Source organism: Balaenoptera borealis (genome assembly GCF_965194805.1).
Source record: "Balaenoptera borealis genome assembly, chromosome: 3".
NCBI classification, from domain to species: domain Eukaryota; kingdom Metazoa; phylum Chordata; class Mammalia; order Artiodactyla; family Balaenopteridae; genus Balaenoptera; species Balaenoptera borealis.
The window spans coordinates 158783934-158806525 of NC_138866.1; the positions used below are offsets into that span (position 1 = coordinate 158783934).

A 22592-nucleotide genomic window follows, 5' to 3' on the forward strand; every position below is an offset into this window, starting at 1 on the left:
AAAAATGAGAAATTAAATAAGCATATTTTCTCTATGCTTTGTCCTAAAGGAGAAAGTCTGTGAATGGGATTGATTTTTTCTTTAACTCAGAGGATAGCCTATGAGAGATAACATGACATTAAAAATGATTGATAAGCTTATCTCAAAAAGTTGAAGTGAAAGATAATTTCAAATGCTCCATGGAATTGGAATGGATTATGAATTGTGTCTACTCCTCTAATGGACTCATTTCCCTACTTGGATACTGAAAGAGCTTTGCAACTCCTACGTGATCTAAAATGAGGATGACCAAATATTTTGCCTTTCAAAATAAGACTCTTTGAGGTTAAAAAGGAAGACACTTAATAATTATACTAAGATACTAAGCATCAGTGCAGATTGTCTCAGACAATCTGAGACACCTACATACATCCCTCCAGCTGGAGAATATGTATTTCTTTGGAGGTAAGTTACAATAATCCAAATAAAATGTTTAGTTAAGATGAAGTACAGAAAATACAAGGAACCCAAAATAACCAAAACATACTGGAAAAGGGAACTAAGTTGAAGGACTCATTTTCTGATTTCAAACGAACTATAGCAATTAAGAAGGTATGGTTCTGGCCTAAGGATATCCATATACACGAATGGAATAGATTCAAGAGTCCATGAATAAATCTTTACATTTATGGTTAATTTTGACAAGGGAGCCAAGACAATTCAAAAGGAAAACAAGAGTCTTTTCCACAAATGGTGCTGGAACAAATGGATATCCACATGTAAAATAATGAAGTTGGACCCTTGCTCATACCATACTAAAAATTTGACTCAAAATGAATCAAAGACCTAAACGTAAGAGCTGAAGTATAAAATTCTTAAGAGAAAACATAGAGGTAAATTTTTGTGACTTTGGATTAGTCAAGGGTTTCTTAGATAGGACACCAACAGCACAAGCAACAAAAGAAAAATAGATTAGATTTCACAATAATTAACAATGTTTGTGCATCAAAAAACACTATCAAAAAAGTGAAAAGACAACTCACAGAATGGGACAAAATATGAATAAATCCCAGAATATACAACTTAACAGTAAAAAGACAAATAACCCAATTTTATTAAACGGACAAAAGATTTGAAAACACATTTTTCAAAGTAAATATACAAATGACCAATAAACATCTGAAAAAACACTTAGTATCATTATTTGTTGGGGAAATGCAAATCAAACCCACAATGAGCTACTATTTCACATTCACTAGATAATAAGTAAAAAAGACAGTAACAAATGTTAGCAGGTATGTTGAGAAATTGAAACGTCATACCTTGCTGGTGGGGATGTAAAATGGTCCTGTCATTTCAGAAAACAGCTTTCCAGTTCTTCAAAAAGTTAAACACAGAGTCACCATATGACCCAGCAATTCCACCCCTGAGTACATATCCAGCAGAACTGAAAACACATGTCTACACAAACATTTGTACATGAATACTCAAAACAGCATTATTCATTATAGTACAAACAACTCAAATATCTATCAAGTGATGAATAAATAAAACAAATGTGAAGCTTTTAAAAAAATGAAGCTAAAAAGTATGCACTTTGATCAGTAACAACAACCATGACAATGTCAACTACCTTTTGCCTACCTACTCAAGTCAGGTATCAAACAAAAAACTCAGCATATTTCCACTGGATAATAAACTTTCCTCTAATACAGAAATACCAAATATAACTTCCTATCTGTTGCTTTAACTTTAAAAAACTATTTGAATTTTATATTTTCATTCTTTTAAAATAAATTCTTTTCACCCTTTTCTACCACAAAGCTATCAGGATCCTCTATATTTTTACTCTAATAGATTTAATGGTTTTTTTAAGTACAGGTTTTAATCCCAAATTATTGTTAGAGGTTTAAGGCTGAGTTCTCACTTCCTTTTATTGACCTCTTCATCCTCCTCTTATTTATCAGCTCTCCACTTAAAATTAACTTTATGATAATAATTAATAACATATAATAATAATGATAATACACTCCGAGTGCAAAACTTAAAATCCCATAATTATAACATTTTTCCTCCTTCCCCACCCCATGGCTATATTTTGCATTATGTTTGTTTGTTTGTTTATTTTTGGTTTTTTTGTTTTTGTTTTTTGCTTAGTGAAAGTATTGGATTTATTTAGGTGCATATTTATCCTATATTGAATCCTATATTCAATAAATGTGATTGAAAAACAGTCTATCCTATTCTTTAAAAAAACATATAATTGGATATCTAATTCATTTCTTATATGAAAATAAATTCCAGGAGAATCAAATAGTAAACTTCTATTTTTATTTTTATTTGTTTTTAGTAAATGTATTTATTTATTTTTGGCTGCATTGGGCCTTTGTTGCGGTGCCTGGGCTTCTCATTGTGGTGGCTTCTCTTGTTGTGGAGCATAGGCTCTAGGTACACGGGATTCAGTAGTTGTGGCACACAGGCTCAGTAGTTGTGGCTCACGGGCTCTAGAGCACAGGCTCAGTAGTTGTGGCACACGGGCTTAGTTGCTCCGCAGCATGAAGGATCTTCCCGGACCAGGGCTCGAACCCGTGTCCCCTGCATTGGCAGGAGGATTCTTAACCACTGCACCACTAGGGAAGTCCTCAAATAGTAAACTTTTAAAAATAAACCCACAAAAGTTTTAGAAGAAAATGTGGAACCATTTATCTATAAACATGGAGTGGAGAAGTGCTTTCTCAGTTGGACATAAATACACATGCCATAGACAAAATATATTACTTAAATTATACAAGCAGTTTAACTTTAAAATATAAAGTCATAAGAGAAACACAAATTGCAAAAACAATGCAATATAATTTTTAGGCAAAGAGCTAATGCTCTTATTTAAAAATTAAATAAGAGAAAATTAAAACAGTAGAAAAATGGGCCATGGACATAATCAAAATGTCACAAAAAAATCTATACGATTGGATTTTGCAGAAAATCATGAAATTTCCACTGTTCATTATGCTTGAAACAATAGGGTAGGACAGTGAAGATTTTCAAGCTACAGAAGAAAGTATAAAGTTTTGTCTACTTTTTTTACCATTCTCTGCCACAGCCAGAGACACAGTGGGGTTTGCGGATTCTCCTTGCAGAGTTCACTTCCTCCTACTTCCTCATTTTTACTGCAAAGCGGTCAACCATCTGAAGCAGACCAGGCTACGGAATCTGGTGTAGGTTTTAATATTGGTGCAAATGATGATGCAGGTTCTGCATCATTTTGTTTGCACTTCAGTTATCAAAAAACCAATAGAGGCACAAAGCACACACACTAATCAAAAGCAGTCAGAGGTAAATGGATTCAGCTCTCCAAGGCTTTTCAACCTCCTCAGGGATGCACACCCCAAATTACGACCCTCATGGGAGGAACCCTCAGGCTCAGGGAGTGTGGAATCTTGGTCTTGCTGCCCTTTAAACAATTAGGTCCGTGCGGAGGCCACATCCAAACCAAAAAGTCTGCTTACTGTAATTAAGAGTGTTTTTTTTGAGTCACGATGTGTGTGGTATGAGGCCTTCAGTAGGCTTGGCCCTGACCTGGGCACCATCCTCACCTGCCTTGTGTGTCAGCAGTGGTCCACGGAGACTGCAGAGGCCACAGTGCCTGCCACGAAGGAGCAGGGGTGAGTGGGATCCATGGGACCAGCGTAGCCCATGATGGAGGCTGACAGGCACCTTGCCTTCCAGGAGGGAAAATTTCAAAGGGAGCTCCTTCCACGCCTGTGTGCAGAAATGGTCACCTCCCCTTCTAGACCAGAAGGACTTGTTTTTTATCTCTCCCTGAACAGAGGAGGGAAATTAAATCTCATTCCTTGTGAGCACATAGCAGTTCTTTTCTCAACATAGGTGTTAAATCTTTGCTGGTTGAATAGTGGATATTTGGAGCATTAAGCCACAAAAAGCAATACACCAGGACCATTTCATGTCTCCACCAAGAGCCACTGGTTCTCAGTTTATGACCTGTATTATAATTTTCTTGTGTACATAACTGCCACTCAAAACCTTCTTTATTACATTGACACATTCTAAACAAAAAATTTTAACACAGAAGCCAACTAGAAATATGGCTTCAATTTAGGATATTCTCGTGGCTGCATATGATTTGGCAGGCCTGATAATGAACAATTAAAGAAAATCATGAGTATTTTCTGGAAGAAGTGTCAAGATGCTATCCTAGCCATTTTCTAGATCCTTCTGATTAATGGATATCTACAGCTTATAACCACTAGATTTATAAAAGAGAGTACTGAGTATGAACTATGGGTTCCTATTGTTTATTCCTAAATCAATACCCATAAAGCATTGAAATAGTTGGCACATTTTGCTGCCCTTGAATTGACAACGTTGTTCACAGCTCTGTAAAAACATGGCACTTTTTGACATTTGTAGAAATAGCAATTACCCATACTAAGGAACACAGAAAAGCCCCAGTCAGCCTGTCTGACTTTAAAAGTGTCCAGTGACATGATCAAAATTGCTTCAGAAACACAGTTACTCAAGTGAATAACTATTAAAATAATGAACCCTGGGAGGAGAATCCATCTTTACTGAACCAAGTAGGAGTTAAACACAAGGCCAGCATCATTGCAACAAAGCAGAGCATATGTTTACCTTAAAACAAGACAAAACAAACAAAAATGAAGGTTTTCAGCATTTTACCTTATTTCTCCATTTTGTCCTTTCCTGAGACAAAATTTAACATGAAGAAAGCAACCACATAGCTGGGGAAACAAATATGACATGTTTCATCCTCAAGGCCTGGTCTGATCCTCTGCGGTAGAGTTGCTGTCAATTAATGTAGATGCTTGGAGCCCAGAGGTTGTTACCCAAGCGATAAAAATACCTGCCAGAGCCCCATAGTTCAAGCTCTGCTGCCGACGTACAAGGCAGTTCTGGCCATTTCACTTACCCGTTCTCTTATCTACTCTCCTAATCTGCAGAAAGGATCTAGATATTCCCCTCTAATTCATTCTTCTAGTCTTAAAAAGGGATTAAAATCCTCCTCAACCTTACAGGTATATGGCTCAACTTTAATGAAAACAAAAGAAATTAAGATAAAAATCACTGGTGTACCAACACCTTGACTGTTATCATTTTTAAGTCCCGGTAGACCCAGCAGTTTTGAAAACAGATTGTAATTAGATATTTTAAGGGCTTCAGAATATGCTATCAATACTTTGTACCCTAATATGTTTACCTTCTGCCCTCTCTGTGTGTGTCTGTCTGCCTGTCTCTCTCTCTCTCTCTCTCTCTTTCAGCAAATTGCAACTGTGAGGCTCACACCTGCTTTATCAGCCTCTGTGGGGGGTTCAACAAGAGAGACCTTCCCAATAAACCCTACAGAGACAGGGCTTTGCCTCACAGCCTGTTCGTTGGGGACCCCAACCTCACACAGGATTTACCCCTAAGAAGGTGATAAGGTCACTTCCCATTCCAGGTAGATTCTTAAGCAGCACTGTGTCAGCAAAGAACAATGGCGAAATGAGTTGGGGGTAAACAACAAATGTCTGACATTTTTCTAAAAACTAATTGGCTTTATCCCTGACAAAGTTAAACCCCACTGCCTTAAATAAACAAACTTTAATCACAATATTAAAGACATCTAGTGACAAGTAATGGTCATCAGGTCTTGTGAGAACTATTGTAATCATAGGTCAGGTCTGGAAACCTTGCAGAGATTTATTGTTACTACTGCTCTTAGTCATAATTCATTTTATACAGTTGGAAATATAATCCCACTTTTGACAGATGGAGTAACAAAGGTACACTGTTTGGGTGATTTGTCAAGGGGTGTGTGTAGGATCAGAGGGTGTCAAGGTCACAGGTAAACCTAGAGTTGCTCACCTGTGTACCTGTGCTGTCTAATACGGCAGCCACTACCTGGTGAGCTCTAGAAACGTGGCCGGTCCAAACTGAATGTGATCATAAGTATAAAATACACATTGGATTTTGAGGATTTAGTGCAAATATTAGAAAGTAAGATATCTCAGAAGGTTTTTTGGCCATTTGTTGAAATGCTCTATTTTGGATATATTGGGTTAAATAAACTTTATCATTAAAACTCATTTCACCCATGTGTCTTTTTCCGTTTCTTTCATGTGGCTAATAGAAAATTTAAAATTACATACGTGGCTTTCCTTTGCAGCTTGTATTTTTTCTGGAGGAAGGTGCTGTGTTACATGTTTATCTCGTAAGCTCTAAGAACTTTTACCTCCTGTTTAACACACACACACACACAACCCTCTTCAGAATTAGTCATCAAGATAAAATTATACATATTTTGTTTCTTCTTCAGGCTGAAATGTCATGTGCCAAATCCCTGGTGTATTTAATTTGTCTACAGTTAGAATTGAAATGTTCCTTTTAATCACAACCAAAAAGACATCTTTGTAATCGGTTACCTCAATTACCATTGTTAGGATGATGTAATTTGGCATGAACTCATGAAATTAAGATTCAGCAACTTCAAATCTTTCCCCCTTGAATGAAACAAATACAATGAATATATCAAATAACCCTCAAATTCTACATTTAACTAAAAGTCCAAACCTACTGTTTTTCCCCATTATTGAATTGATGTTTTTAATGACAATAGCAGGAAGGATAAAACAATAATTTAGGTTTGAGATTTCACCTTTTTTTTTTTAAACTTTGTTTCTATAACAATAATTATTATTTTTTTTTAATATTTATTTATTTTTGGGTGTGTTGGGTCTTCGTTTCCGTGCGAGTGCCCTCTCCAGTTGCGGCAAGTGGGGGCCACTCTTCATCGCGGTGTGCAGGCCTCTCACCGTTGCGGCCTCTCGCGTTGCAGAGCACAGGCTCCAGACGCGCAGGCTCAGTAGTTGTGGCTCACGGGCGTAGTTGCTCCGCGGCACGTGGGATCCTCCCAGACCAGGGCTCGAACCCGTGTCCCCTGCATTGGCAGGCAGACTCTCAACCACTGCGCCACCAGGGAAGAGATTTCACCTTTTTTTAACTGATGGAAGCAAGTATTGGATTTATGTAATATGATGAAAGTATAGGACAGAAAGAAAATGAAACAAAACAAAATAAAATATAAAATATGCCAAAAGGCAATTGAATTGCCTTAACCTCTGATAATCAAGTAGCTGGAATATTTGAATTGCTATCTGATTATATTTAAGGATTTAAATTTGAATTCCTGATGCTCGCAGAATACATTTTCCTGCCATCTTTCATGTCACCAGCATTCTGAGAGCTGAGCTGGCAACTGGCTGAGTACAGTGCCTGGTTTAATAATAGCTGGATTTGTCAAAGAAGATGGCTCGTTCAGTCTCACAGGTTGATGAAGTTGATTTAATTTAGCTCCCTAAATTGCCTCATATTGTGAATTTCAATATGCATGTGTAAAGGCTTCCTTTCTAGTGAATTTTTCTGTAGAAATCATTGTTGCCATTGGATTTGGGGGTATATTCTCTTAATTTTTCATTCTCAAAGGTGCTGAATTTGTGCTCACTTAAAATTACATGATTAATGACACTGTTAGTGCCATGATAAAATTTGAAAAGAATAAGCACAGAGCACGTAACTAAAACAAATAAGACTTTTTTGGGGTTAATTAACAGTGACGTATTAAGGTCATAGGCTGCCCAGTTGCCAAATCACCCTTTATTTCCATCTGACTTAAAATTCTTTTTACCTGTTTCATTTATTATTAAGGAAATTAAACACACACACATATACATATTTTTTTTTCTTTTCTTGAGAACTCATAATTTGAGATTTATGTCCACTAAGTTAATAATGTACTTATACAGTCATTATGACAATAAAATTTAAAAGTCACAACATTCCCTTTCCTCATAGAAATATAATTCCATGTCGTATCAAAAGACATTTTATTTGCTCATAAAAATTGCAGTTAGTTTCCTATTCTAGATCCCCAGAATCTTGACAAAGATTCTGAAGGAGGTGGAGGCAAGGGACATATTCTTTTTTAAAAATTTTTTATTTGTTTAGTTGATTTACAAGGTTGTGTTAGTTTCAAGTGTACAGCAAAGTGATCCAGATAGATGATAGATAGATAGATAGATAGATAGATAGATAGATAGATAGATAGATATTCTTTTTAAGATTCTTTTCTATGATAGGTTATTACAAGATATTGATTAGTTTCCTCTGCTATACAGTAGGTCCTTGTTGGTTTCTATTCTATATATAGTAGCGTATATCTGTTAAGGGGCATATGCTAATCAACTCTACGTTCTTTCCCTATGAATTTGCTGGGAATGAAAAAATCAAGCAAAAATAATTCGAAGGAAGTATTATACTATCTTATTAAGTCAACAGAAACAGCCTGGACACGTGCATTCCTTTGCATGTATAATTCTGTTGCCCTCATTGATTCATTGCAGGAAGTAATTTGGGAATATTGGGGAAGAGCAAAATCTGACACATATGCTCTCTGATCGGTCACTGTTTGAGGTGAGAACGCATTGTGTGCATTAATTGTCCTGCAGATCCCTGGGCAGATATACAAGGCTAATCACAGAACTTCAGATTACAGAGAGTTCACTTTAGTGATTTTGCACCTAATCTTTCTTTGCTTTTACCAGTATTCAACAAAGATATATTTCATTGCTATTCGTTTTGAACTTTCATAGACACTGGGATCCTGCTTGCATCCATGAATTATCCAAATGGCAAGCGACTCAGATTCTTGCTGTATGCAACCCTTGCCTTTTTCTGTAATGTTCCACATACATTTTTTTACTTAACACATTTGACTCAAAACAAGTACATTTACAATCTTATGCAAACACTCTTTTAATGACTAGATTATGTATCGGTTATTTGATTTATTCAACAGACACAGACTGGGCCAGATATCCTGTGGTTCAGAAGCAGAAGACGTTCTGAGGCTGACACCCAGAATCCGGATAATGTGCCATTTCATTAAATGGACTAATATATTTTTTCCTTCTTCTTTCACACTTAATATAAAAGTCAAATTCAGTAGGATATAATTGAATCAAACATATGGTTTATCTAACAGGTGTGTTCTTTTGGTGTAGCCTAATATTACAAAGTAAAGCTCACCGTATCGTTTATGAAATTCTAATTCCATCTAGAGCTTTCCAAGTGTGTTCAGGAAGAAGTCATGTTTTCCTACCTAAATTATTAGGAAAATTTAGGACAAGGAAAATGATGTATCATATCTTTACCTCATGCGTGAAAACTTTGACCACTGCATGGATACTTGTTTAATAATGTCTGTTCGAAATCAAAGCTATTATTCAAACAAGCTATTCAATGAGTTGAAACTTATTCTGCTTTCATATTGTAAAATATCTTTCCATTGGCCCTTATCTTTTAAAGAAATTGTAACCATATTGATCATCCCAATGTTTATCTTTTAAAGAAAATTGTCTTTCTTCATTATCCCATCATAGGTTTGCAAAAGATTCTAAATAAATCTTCATGTAGTAGTTTTCCACTTTATCCACCCTCCCCCTCAACCCAGCTTTTGAATTTTTAAATTCATGGGTGATCAGAAAAAAACTAAAATCTCATTTTTTATTTGTTTACAATTAAATCATCCAAATGTATTTTTAGGAGAGCTATTTGATGTTCAGAAAACCTCATAAGCCCCTTATAATGTTCTTCTTTGAAGAAGGAAGTTGGCTTTTGCCAAGGATAAACAAAATTCAAACCCCAATATCTTTCAAGTTCAGTTGGAAAGACTCAAAACAATATTATGATAAATTATTTTTTGAAAAGGTATTTATTTACCCTTCATATAGAAATGACTCTACAGTAGGATACTTGGGTATTTTCTTTCAAATGGAGAATGTGTCATATGCATCCTTTTTAATTAATTTTCAGAAAGATATGAAGTCTAGAAAAGGAAAATAGAAAGAAATAGGATGCAGGGTGTTTTTCAAACATTAAAAGACAAAATCTCTTATTTCATTGTGCCAAATATCCATTTCTGCTTCATTTTTACTTCTCTCTGTTTCTGCATGTTCTGTGTCTACCAGGCTCAAACCCAGAAGCACTGAGGCAGACACAAGTAAGGACCTGAAAAAATCCTCCTCCTATCCCAGCCTGAGTTTTGTTTTAACATGATCTAATGGAAAACATGCAAGACCAAGATATTAGTGGAATCCTAACACTAGTTATTTTATATTAATCAATTTTCAGTTATTTTTACTTATTCATTCCTTTTTGAGGCCAAATTCATATACTGTAAAATTCACCCTTTTAAGTATATGATTCAGTGGATTTTAATATATTCACCAAGTTGTGCAATCACCACCACTGTCAAATTCCAGATCATTTTCATCACCTGAAAAAGAAAATACAAGCCCACTGGCAGTTAGTCAAGCCCTGTTCACCTTCCTTCCTAGTACCTGGCAATCAATAATATATTTTCTATCTTCATAGATTTGCCTACTCTGGATATTTCATAAAAATGGAATCAAACAATGCATAACTATCTGTGTCCAGCTTTTTTCACTTAGCGTAACATTTTCAAGGCTCATCCATGTTGTAGCTTGTATGAGTACTTCATTCCTTTTTATGGTTGCATAATATTCCATCATATTGACACACCACCTTCTGATTTTCCATTCACCCACTGATGAATGCTAATGTTGTTTTTACTCTTTGGTGATTATGAATAATGCTGCAATGGACGTGTTTGTACAGGTTTTTGTGTGGCCTTATGTTTTCAATTCTGTGGGTTAAGTCATATGACAACTCTGTTTACTATTTTCTTAAATAGCCAAAATGTTTTCCAGTACAGTTACTATTCCAAGATTTTAATGCACTGTAGCAATTTTATATCCTTCTAAATATCAATGCCAAATTTTGTCCATATATATGATAAGCAAAATTATCATATTAAATTCTTCAAAGTCTTTCTTCCATCTTTTAAAATGTCACTGATATCAGCAATTTTTAAAGGTAAGAATTTTCTTGAATTAAATTAGATTGTAAAAATTATCTTTATTTTCTGGGACAGTAGTCGGGTGAGGGTGAGTTTCAGTGACTATGTCATTTGTATTTATTGTCTATCAAATACTGTGAATTTTTATCCCCAACAAACGATGTCTTTAGAAATATACACACTTTTGCAAAAGTATCTTCTTGGCAACAATTGCAAAGTGAATTATTTCTCTATAATCATTCATTCAGGATAAACCAATAAAATATTCAGCCCATTTTCCATAATGAGCACAATTCATGAAGACCATAAAAAAGTATGTGTCAAAAAATTAGCATTGTGTCATTGACACCAATGTGAAATAGCATATAACTAATGAAACGAGTGACATGAAACTAATGAAATATCAAGGAGAATTAATACGATGCCCTTCCTATTTCTAAAAGCATTTAGGGAAAAAAGGCCCCAACTTTAATGGATCGTACAGGGTGATTATCTTCAGCTTGTAATTCTAAAACAATCATTGATCATGTGCAAGAAATTTGCTAAAAGCCTTCCTTTACTGAAGTTAAGAACCTCCCTGCCTGCAGTGACTTTGAAATAGATGACATGTCAGCTGCCAGTTACGCTAATTTCAGAGCAGAAACCAACCAGTGTGTATTACTGAGCTGCCTTCTGATGTTAGTTCCACGTTGCATTGTCAATTTTTCAGCCTTTGTCCTGATTTCTGATTTAATGAGAAACATTAAGACTCTCTCTGTCTCTGTCTCTCTCTTTTTCTCTCTCTCTCTTTCGGTCCCCCCCATGCATCTCTCTGTCAGTCTCTTTGTCTGTTTATCTATCTATCATCTATCTATTTATCTATCTATCATCTACCTATCATCTATCTATATCTCTGTTTCTTTCTCTCTCCAAGTCTTTCTCCATAACATGTCATTATGAAATTAATGTATTAATCCCTCAAAAGAAATTGCCATTCCTGACAATTTCATACCTGTTCTTTTATAAAAACTATTTTCGCAGCATTTTTCTATAAGAATGACTACATTGGATAAGTGAGTTTACAGATTGGAAAAAAGCAGAATATGCTTTGAAGTAGACTATGCTTTAGGAATCTAACCAGGCTCTTAAATGCAAAAAACAAACAAACAAAAGTCTTTGGCTCCTTATTTATATGAAGACCAAACTGATTTTCCTGCTTCTATATTTTTTAATAAAAATTTACATCACTTTTATTACAATCATGAACTCTTCTAATTAAAAGCAGTTTTATTTATCTTCCCTTAGGAAAACGTCTATCACTTATTTACCCACCTATTTTAACCTTTCTTCTTTTTTCATTTTTGTACATATTTTAGTTTTGCACAGAAAATACCAATATTGTTTTTGTGTTTGAGAAGTGTATTTGTGACCAATTTGCACATAAGTTGAGTTAATTTCCTCTTTGCAGTTTCTGTATCACTTCCAGCTTCTCTACTTCTATATTGGGATAGGTTTCAACAGGAACCGATAACTGAGATTATGAAACAGTAATAGATTGATTAGCAACTCTCTGCTGATAATAATACTAACAACCTAGTAATCTCAGGGGAATACAAGGAAGCTATTGATATTGTTCATTGCTGAGAAATTAGTGTCACCATTAACAAAATAATGACACATGAAATGGTTGTCTGACCTGGGGCAAGGGTGTGATGAGTTTAAGTTTAGATGTCTGTAGTCATTGCCATACATGGAAATGTTTCTTTATGGACGCTTTCCCAATAAATAAGTGGGTAACTCAGACAAAGTCATATCTCTTCAGGGTCAGCTCAGCCCAACATCACATTCAAAAGAAATCATATTCTAAAACCAACATACTTGAAAAATAATCTGTTTGCTGTAGATCTTCCCAAAGTGGTGAATCAGGGGGTGACATAGTCATTCACACATCCAAAATTTCCAAAATTATTCTTCAGACATCTCTCACTCTCCCCGTTTGAAACTTAAGTGTGAAATTTAACAGCTGCTGTTAAAATTTTCTCCCCCCCACTTCTGGTTTCTTTGCTTTAAAAATGCTTGTGTTTTCTTGTTCTCTCGCGACACACCTGCCTCCACACCACTCACAAACAACTCCTGCTCTGGCAAGTGACACCCCATCTCGCTGGTGTCTGGGAACTGTCTTCTGCTCTTGCTTAGATGGATTTTCTCATGGGCACAGCTGTGCTGGAAAATTTTTGCACCTTCTATCACATCACTTTTCCCCAAAGAAAACTATCTATTGTAAAATTCTCTCAGAAAGTTGGGTAAGAAGAAAACAAAAGACAATGTTACTTGTAATAATTAAGACACTTCCAACTAACAATGCATGTGCCCTTTTCTTTTCCTTCTCCTATTGCTTGGGCACTAAGCTACTGACACCCCTGGGGCCGGGTGGGCATGAGTCAGCATTTCTTTCAGTGCTCCTGGAAGTTGCTATTCTGTAACTGTTCTGGGAGTGAACACCTTCCTGTGCCCTCAATCTCCTACACTTCTCTTCCTGTGTCTTTCACTGGCTCACTCTAAAACTGACACAATACTGGTTTTGTCTTCTTTTTTGATTGCTGCACAGCTCTTCCTATAAATCAAACTTTTCCAGATCTTTTTAACAAGCAGACAATACCTAGGACAAGAGAATAGCCCAGTCACCAGGGATCTGGCATCTACTGCAAGAGCAGGGGAAAGCCTGCCAACCACTTCCTTCCTCTGCCCAGAAAGAATCTGAAGGTTTAAAGCAATCGGATGGCTATAGCTTTTATATTAAAAACTAATTTCCTGATTGTGACTTCACAAAATAATCTGTTAGACATGCTCAGTGTAGGGAGGTAATGTAAGGCATAAGTTTCATTTTTTGATATGATGGAGCTGGTTCTTGACTGTGCATTCTCCTCCCAAAATACAATTATCATCTCATGATATTCTACCCAATTTCTGTTTTCCTTGGATGGTATTTCAAGAGTCATAAAACATATGGTGAAATGGCTGCACCAAACACTCCCTTCTTGTATGATTGTCAGCAAATAACCTAATTCTACTCATGGTACTTCTAAATGATATTCCTATTCTAAATGAATAGGATGAGAGCTATTCATTTGGAACTTAATTGCCAAATTATTAAAGTTTATTAAAATGTATTATTCTTGAACCAAAATTAGCACTTTTCTGGAATTTGAGAGGATTTCAATGAACTGGTCTACTGGAAAGTCTGGCCACTTCACCAATCAGGATAAAATTCAGTGTTTCTTGGTCAAAGAGCATGGAGGAATACCTACAGATACATCTACATAATATCTACAGAAAGCACACTGTGGTTGTGTTTGTTTGAAACGGCAGATCTCTCTCTTTCTGTTTTAAATAATGTACATCCATCATTTTCAAGCTAATTGTTGTGACTTGGTTAATCCGTAATGTATGGTGTCATCTTGCATATTTTCATCATGTTTTATCAATTTTCATTAACCGCTCCTTAAACATGCACATGTAATGCAAAATTATTCATCCTCCTTATCTCGTTATTAAAGCCATTTTAATGTTATCTCTCCAAAATGTCTTTGGACATGATGTTTACTTGTGTTTCACTGATGTCTTTTTCTAGGAAAAGTTGGGGAATGTGGATTTTGCAATGTGGAAACTTTCTCTCCTCCTTAGTGGGCTGCCATTTAGAAAGTGTGAAATCACTGTTTTGGAAAGTGGTCAGTTAATAGTGTTAAGAGGTAAACTGAGGCATACTAAATTTTTTTTCAAGAGTTCGAGCATTCATCAATTCAAATTGGGCAGCACCAAACCAAAGGTGTTTAGGAGCTCTCCATAGGAAGGAGCTGGGGGGAGGTTTTTATACAGAAGACACTAAAGCAAAGCAAAGCAATTATTATAGCTTAAGTGGTTGCCTTATTTGGAAAACCTTAGCTGGAGTTTGTGACTAGTTGTGTAATAGGGAGGAACAAATCTGACTCCATATTAGATCTGTTTCTTTTACTTTAACCTTTATATTCTATTGCTTTTGCAACAAGAATGCTGCCTATACCTTGAAATATACAGGGTAGCCCATTCTCAAGTCTCTGATCTTTAAAGGTATAACACATATCCATTCATACAGAGATAAAAGTTGCAGAAAAGAGAATAACAGTTGTCTTGTTGGAAGTTTATAGGAACATTGTGACCTGACCTATGTGGACAGCTGCAAAAACAAAGGATTCCTGCACCAAGAAGTTTGCAGCTACCAACCACACCCCCTCCCCTTTTAGTATAAAAGAAGCTTAAACTGTAACTCAGGTAAGATGGTTTTTTGGGACACGAGTCCACCATCTTCTCAGTCAGCCGGCTTTCTGAATAAAGTCACTATTCCTTGTCCCAACAACTCCTCTCTCGACTTATTGGCCTGTCATGTGGCGAGCAGTACAAACTTGGACTTGGTAACAGTTGTCCTTAGGTTTCACTTTCTCAGATTCGAGTGCGTTGACTCTGGCTTCGGTTTTGGTTGGTCATGTAGGCTACTGAGTCATTAGATCCACCTCAGTCCAATGGTCTTGTTCAGTTATTTTAACACCAGTCATAGGGATGGTGGTGGTAACAGAGTAGTAAAAATAACAATAGAATACTCTAAACAAGCTTAGAGGTACCTGCCAATTACTTTCTTAGCTCCTCTTATTTGTACAGTAAAGTTTTCTAGGCAATGGGCTTTACTGTTGGAAATAGTTGAGACTGTGCCCTTCTAATCGGCAAAGTGAAGGATAGGTTTTTATTTGTTCTTTCTCTCTTTCTTCCTCTCTCTCTTTCCACCTCACTTGATGAGAGAACATTACTACAAAAACTTCCTCTTGTAAAAGTAGCATAACTTTCATTTGGAGATTGCATAACTGATTTTTATTTCACCATTCCTGTTTAGCACACAATGTTAACAACTGCATTTGGTGGAAGATTTCCCAAAGCTTTAGTAACCACAGGGGAAAAAAAGTGACTCTTAAGTACTGATAAACAAGAAAATACGTCCTAGAAACTTCAATGTAAAGCAGAATCACAGGTCATTGCCTGGAAAATTAAACAGAATATTCCCTTTTCTTTATCCAACTGGACATTACTACATCTTCACATCGTACTAGATGAAGTGATGGCTGAAATTGCACTTCCTTTGAAGCGTAATACACTTCTTTTAAAGAGAAGCAGTTGAGTTTGAGAGTTTTGATTGAGTCAGCACATCTGTAATCAAAGCCGAGCTTCTGCTGAATGTGATTTTGGTCTGCATGATGATAATTTATGGAACAGGAGTACCACACAGGCCTTTGAAAAAGATGGATGGAAGGAGATAGTAAAAACGTGTGTGGTTTTGAGAACTAACGCTGGCTCCAGGTCACTTATAGGATGTGGCTGGCTCAGAGGACAGAGCTGAGTGCTAAGTGTGGTTGGGGATATGGTAGCAAAGAGAGACTGCTAAAGATTTTTACAGATTCCTTATCCAATGGAGCAAATTCTTAAAACTTCCATGTTGGTACTATATGGTTTTGATGAAACCAGCAGATGTACTAAAAAGACTCTGAAGGCCAACTCCTTCACTTTCTAGTTGAGATCCTGAAGTTTCTGCTTGTAACCTCTCTGAGCCTCAGCTTTCCTATCTGTAAAATGTAGATAATTTCAGTAAAGCATAAAGTTCCTGTGATTACCAGACGGATAAATGCACGAATGTGCGCCTAGCATCAAGCCTGGCATTTGGTAATTGTAACTTTAGCTTTAATTCTTACTGATCAATGAAATTATTCTTCAGACTGGGCAGCATGACATCCTTAGCACTAAGACAACTGCATACATTTGGACTGTGATTAAGGATCTGTCCCAAAGCTTCACATTGTTTCTAACAGCCCATTTTCGAGGCCTGTGTAAACAGGAAGCTTTCTGGATATTTGTTTTCCTAAGGAGATTCATTTACTGGACATGAGGGGTAGGTTGCAGGGAGGGCTCAGCATCAGCTCTGAGCCCGGGGGTGCTTCTCATTGTCAGAGGACAATCTTACAGTGGCTTCGTAATGAGAAATGAGAAATGATGAGAAAGATGGTTCAGTAAGTGTATGTTCATATACTTCTCTTCCTATGCCTCTCAGAAATAAATCAAATGTATCACAATCAAAAGAGGAACAAACATCTAAAGTGGAGTTTGGCTTTTCCACACCAGGTGGTACCAACTAAATAAAATCAGGATCAACGTTTAAGAACCGTGCTTGCCAAACAGAATCCAACAGCACATTAAAAGGATCATACACTATGATCAAGTGGGGTTTATCCCAGGAATGCAAGGATTTTTCAATATGCGCAAATCAATCAACGTGATACACTATATTAACAAATTGAAGGAGAAAAACCATATGATCCTCTCAATACATGCAGAGAAAGCTTTTGACAAAATTCAACACCCATTTATGATAAAAACCCTCCAGAAAGCAGGCAAAGAGGGAACTTTCCTCAACATAATAAAGGCCATATATGACAAACCCACAGCCAACATCGTCCTCAATGGTGAAAAACTGAAACCATTTCCACTAAGATCAGGAAGAAGACAAGGTTGCCCACTGTCACCACTATTATTCAACATAGTTTTGGAAGTTTTAGCCACAGCAATCAGAGAAGAAAAAGAAATAAAAGGAATACAAATTGGAAAAGAAGAAGTAAAACTGTCACTGTTTGCAGATGACATGATACTATACATAGAGAATCCTAAACATGCTACCAGAAGACTACTAGAGCTAATCAATGAATTTGGTAAAGTAGCAGGATACAAAATTAATGCACAGAAATCTCTTGCATTCCTATACACTAATGATAAAAGATCTGAAAGTGAAATTAAGAAAACACTCCCATTTACCATTGCAACAAAAAGAATAAAATACCTAGGAATAAACCTACCTAAGGAGACAAAAGACCTGTATGCAGAAAATTATAAGACACTGATGAAAGAAAATAAAGATGATAGAAATAGATGGAGAGATATACCATGTTCTTGGATTGGAAGAATCAACATTGTGAAAATGATTATACTACCCGAAGCAATCTACAGATTCAATGCAATCCCTATCAAACTACCACTGGCATTTTTCACAGAACTAGAACAAACAATTTCACAATTTGTATGGAAACACAAAAGACCCCTAATAGCCAAAGCAATCTTGAGAATGAAAAACGGAGCTGGAGGAATCAGGCTCCCTGACTTCAGACTATACTACAAGGCTACAGTAACCAAGACAGTATGGTACTGGCACAAAAACAGAAATATAGATCAATGGAACAGGATAGAAAGCCCAGAGATAAACCCATGCACATATGGTCACCTTATCTTTGATAAAAGGGGCAAGAATATACAGTGGAGAAAAGACAGCCTCTTCAATAAGTGGTGCTGGGAAAACTGGACAGCTACATGTAAAAGAATGAAATTAGAACACTCCCTAACACCATACACAAAAATAAACTCAAAGTGGATTAAAGACCTAAATGTAAGGGCAGACACTATCAAACTCTTAGAGGAAAACATAGGCAGAACACTCTATGACATAAATCACAGCAAGATCCTTTTTGACCCACCTCCTAGAGGAATGGAAATAAAAACAAAAATAAACAAATGGGACCTAATGAAACTTAAAAGCTTTTGCACAGCAAAGGAAACCATAAACAAGACGAAAAGACAACCCTCAGAATGGGAGAAAATATTTGCAAATGAAGCAACTGACAAAGGATTAATCTCCAAAGCATACAAGCAACTCATGCAGCTCAATATCAAAAAAACAAACAACCCAATCCAAAAATGGGCAGAAGACCTAAATAGGCATTTCTCCAAAGAAGATATACAGATTGCCAACAAACACATGAAAGAATGCTCAACATCATTAATCATTAGAGAAATGCAAATCAAAACTACAATGAGATATCATCTCACACCGGTCAGAATGGCCATCATCAAAATATCTACAAACAATAAATGCTGGATAAGGTGTGGAGAATAGGGAACACTCTTGCACTGTTGGTGGGAATGTAAATTCATACAGCCACTATAGAGAACAGTATGGAAGTTCCTTAAAAAACTAAAAATAGAACTACCATATGACCCAGCAATCCCACTACTGGGCATAGACCCTGAGAAAACCATAATTCAAAAAGAGTCATGTACCAAAATGTTCATTGCAGCTCTATTTACAATACCCAGGACATGGAAGCAACCTAAGTGTCCATCAACAGATGAATGGATAAAGAAGATGTGGCACATATATACAATGGAATATTACTCAGCCATAAAAAGGAACGAAACTGAGTTATTTGTAGTGAGGTGGATGGACCTAGAGGCTGTCATACAGAGTGAAGTAAGTCAGAAAGTGAAAAACAAATACCATATGCTAACACATATATATGGAATCTTAAAAAATGAAAAAAAAAGTGGTCAGAAGAACCTAGGGGCAAGATAGGAATAAAGATGCAGACCTACTAGAGAGTGGACTTGAGGATACGGGGAGGAGTAAGGGTAAGCTGGGACCAAGTGAGAGAGTGGCATGGACATATTTACACTACCAAATGTAAAATAGATAGCTAGTGGGAAGCAGCCTCATAGCACAGGGAGATCAGCTCTGTGCTTTGTGACCACCTAGAGGGGTGGGAGGGAGGGAGATGCAAGAGGGAAGAGATATGGGGACATATGTATATGTATAACTGATTCACTTTGTTATACAGCAGAAACTAACACACCATTGTAAAGCAGTTATACTGTAATGAAGATGTTAAAAAAAAAAAAGGAATAGAAAATGTACAAGGAAATAAAAAGTAAATCAACACATAAGAGGGTCACAGTGTAATGTGATAGGATAATCTCTGTATTGGACATCAGAAAATCTGGGTTTAATTAAGACCTTCACTATTTCTTTTGCAAGTGACATTTCTTCACTACTCTTTAAGTCAGTTTTTTCCTCACTTAAAAATGGGAATCGCCCATCTGGTAGGTTACTTTGAAGATTTGATGTAATAATATTTTTAAAAATCCCTATCACATCCCGGTGTTCAATAAATATTTATTTCATCCCAAAAAAAAAAAAAAAAAAAAAAAAGAAGAACCATGCTTGGAAGAACCTAAATATGGGACTGCTATGTGTCCAAGGCATGCCTGTGTTCCCTCAAATTATATCAGTGGACTGGATGGGACAGGTTTGGATTTCACCTGTGTGTGTGTGTGTGTGTGTGTGTGTGCTCATGAGTGTGTGCTGGGCAAAGGGGATGTAGGTGTGAACTTTGTCTTGTATCCTCTCTTTTTTTTATAAATTTATTTATTTTATTTTTATTTATTTTTGGCTGTGTTGGGTCTTTGTTGCTGCACGCAGGCTTTCTCTAGTTGCGGCGAGTGGGGGCTACTCTTCATTGCAGTGCATGGGCTTCTCATTGCGGTGGCTTCTCTTGTTGTGGAGCATGGGCTCTAGGCACGCAGGCTTCAGTAGTTGTGGCTCGCAGGCTCTAGAGCGCAGGCTCAGTAGTTGTGGTGCACAGGCTTAGTTGCTCCGCAGCATGTGGGATCTTCCCAGATCAGGGCTCGAACCCATGTCCCCTGCATTGGCAGGCGGATTCTTAACCACTGTGCTACCAGGGAAGCCCCATGTCTTGCATCCTGTCTTACAGGAGCTGGCCCAGTCCTGCAAGGGAAGAGAGGGGAACTTTCCTGCCAATGAAAGAGGTTGAGAAGCGGAAGTTATAAATTAGCCAAGACAGAAATAAACATAGAACCAGAGCAAACTAACAACTACAAGGTATCACACCCAGATGCAGGTGCAAATCTGTGCAATGAGTTTGAAACTCTTATGGGGTGGTTGATTTCCTAGGTCCTCCTAGGAAAGGGCGATTGCCAGAATTGTACTGAGACGTCTAAATCGACGTCTATCATGACGAGAGAAATCGAGAAATCGTCCTTCTCATGTAACCATCATGGAGAGCTTAGTGAACATCTTTTTTCAAACTTTTTAGAAAAGGAAAATTCCCTAATTTTTAGAAACTCATCCATAACACAGAGAAAAAGAAATGCCGTGAAATTATTTGTCTTGTGAAACCAAATTTACTGATTCCTAAACTGAGGGTGGGAAGCAGTCTAAAATGAAAGAAACCTAGAGACAAAACAGACAAATTGAACATGAGAGTATTGAAACAAAACATACCTCAGAAGTATATTAAAAGAATAATATACCCCCCATATACTGTTCTTCCCAGGAATAAATTATTAATTTAATATTTGAAATTATATTATTTAGTTGCAATACTAATATGTTGAGGAAACAAAGTGTAATACTGCTTCAGAGTTGCCAAAAAGTCTTTGATAATATTTACCATCCATTCCTAAGAAAGGAAAAATAAATCAGTGAAATTTCATTAAAACGTATGTCAAACTAATATTCAGTATTATGTTTCATTGTATACCATTGGAAGGACCTCCAGTGAAATGAGAAACAAGGCAGGGATGCCGGCAATCATCTTCATGATTTAAAATAGTTTTGGAAAAGCAAACTCGAAAAATTAGAAAAAATAAAATAGAAAAAATTTGGAAAATAGGCACAACTCTACATGCAATTTTCATTTTGGGTTAACCTGTGTATTCGTTTATCACATAAGCAGGCCCGTGGTCTCAGCACAGTTTCAGGGATCAATAGATAAAATATTAGAACAAAGCAGAACTATGGACCTCAGAGAGCTATGGTCTAGTGGTGGAGAGAAACATCCATCAAAAAAGGGGCCCGATTGCCAACAAAACAATCATGGGACTTGTCAGATCTGATCATGGAGACAGCAGCCCAGATTTAATCATCCTCTTTCCATTCTCTGGATCTTTCCAGCCTTAGGGGAAACTGAAGACATGCAGAGAAGAGAGATGGGAGAGAAAATGAGTAAGGAGAGAAAGAAATGCCACCGTGCTGTTATTTAAAACAAAGGAGGCAGCTCTGGGGAGAAAGAGGACAGGAAGGTGCCTGGAAGGTCCATAGTCACTCACGGGGAACAGTATTAGCTACGCTGTCTGCTGAGCTCACTGAGGCCCTGGTGGATGGTCAGACCTGGGCTTGAAAGTAAGGCACACCCAGTCCTCAATGCGATGCTATAATAACCGTGTGCCTTATACACACGCGACTTCCAAGCCTCAGCTTCTTCATCTCGCAAGGTAATTTAAATCTTAAATCTGTTTGTTTTTTTTTTTAAGTTATACAATTTTTATTATTTATTTATTTATTTATGGCTGTGCTGGGTCTTCGTTTCTGTGCGAGGGCTTTCTCCAGTTGCGGCAAGCGGGGGCCACTCTTCATCGCGGTGCGCGGGCCTCTCACCACTGCGGCCTCTCCTGTTGCGGAGCACAGGCTCCAGACGCGCAGGCTCAGTTATTGTGGCTCACGGGCCCAGTCGCTCCGCGGCATGTGGGATCCTCCCAGGCCAGGGCTCGAACCCGTGTGCCCTGCATTGGCAGGCAGATTCTCAACCACTGCGCCACCAGGGAAGCCCCTCGCAAGGTAATTTAGACTTAGGTTAGAGTAGGCAATCAATGCTTAAAAAACAAAGAAAACAATTTTCAAAAAAAAAACACTTAATAGCACAACTGGCACAGAACGGGTACTCAGAACATGCATAGAAGTCCTCTGTCACAGAAGCTATGGCAG

At 37.1% G+C, this 22592-nt stretch overlaps 1 protein-coding gene and 1 long non-coding RNA gene across 4 annotated transcripts in view; both read right to left on the reverse strand.

Moving 5' to 3' along the window:
* Positions 1-664: 664 nt before the first annotated feature.
* LOC309625978 lies at positions 665-8050 on the reverse strand. Its single transcript, XR_014242863.1, has 2 exons — positions 6988-8050; positions 665-6652 (listed from the first exon to the last, which is right to left on the reverse strand). It is a non-coding gene; the product is annotated as an uncharacterized lncRNA (long non-coding RNA).
* Positions 8051-8095: 45 nt separating this feature from the next.
* LOC309625955 (uncharacterized protein) overlaps positions 8096-22592 on the reverse strand; it is a 180246-nt gene continuing 165749 nt past the window's right edge. For 2 of the 3 annotated variants that reach the window (XR_014242810.1, XR_014242811.1), the window contains one exon: positions 19936-20620. The gene's annotated coding sequence lies outside the window, so the exon portion shown is untranslated. Of the gene's footprint in view, positions 10331-19935; positions 20621-22592 lie in introns of those variants that run through there. The other variant, XR_014242809.1, reaches the window with a different exon arrangement.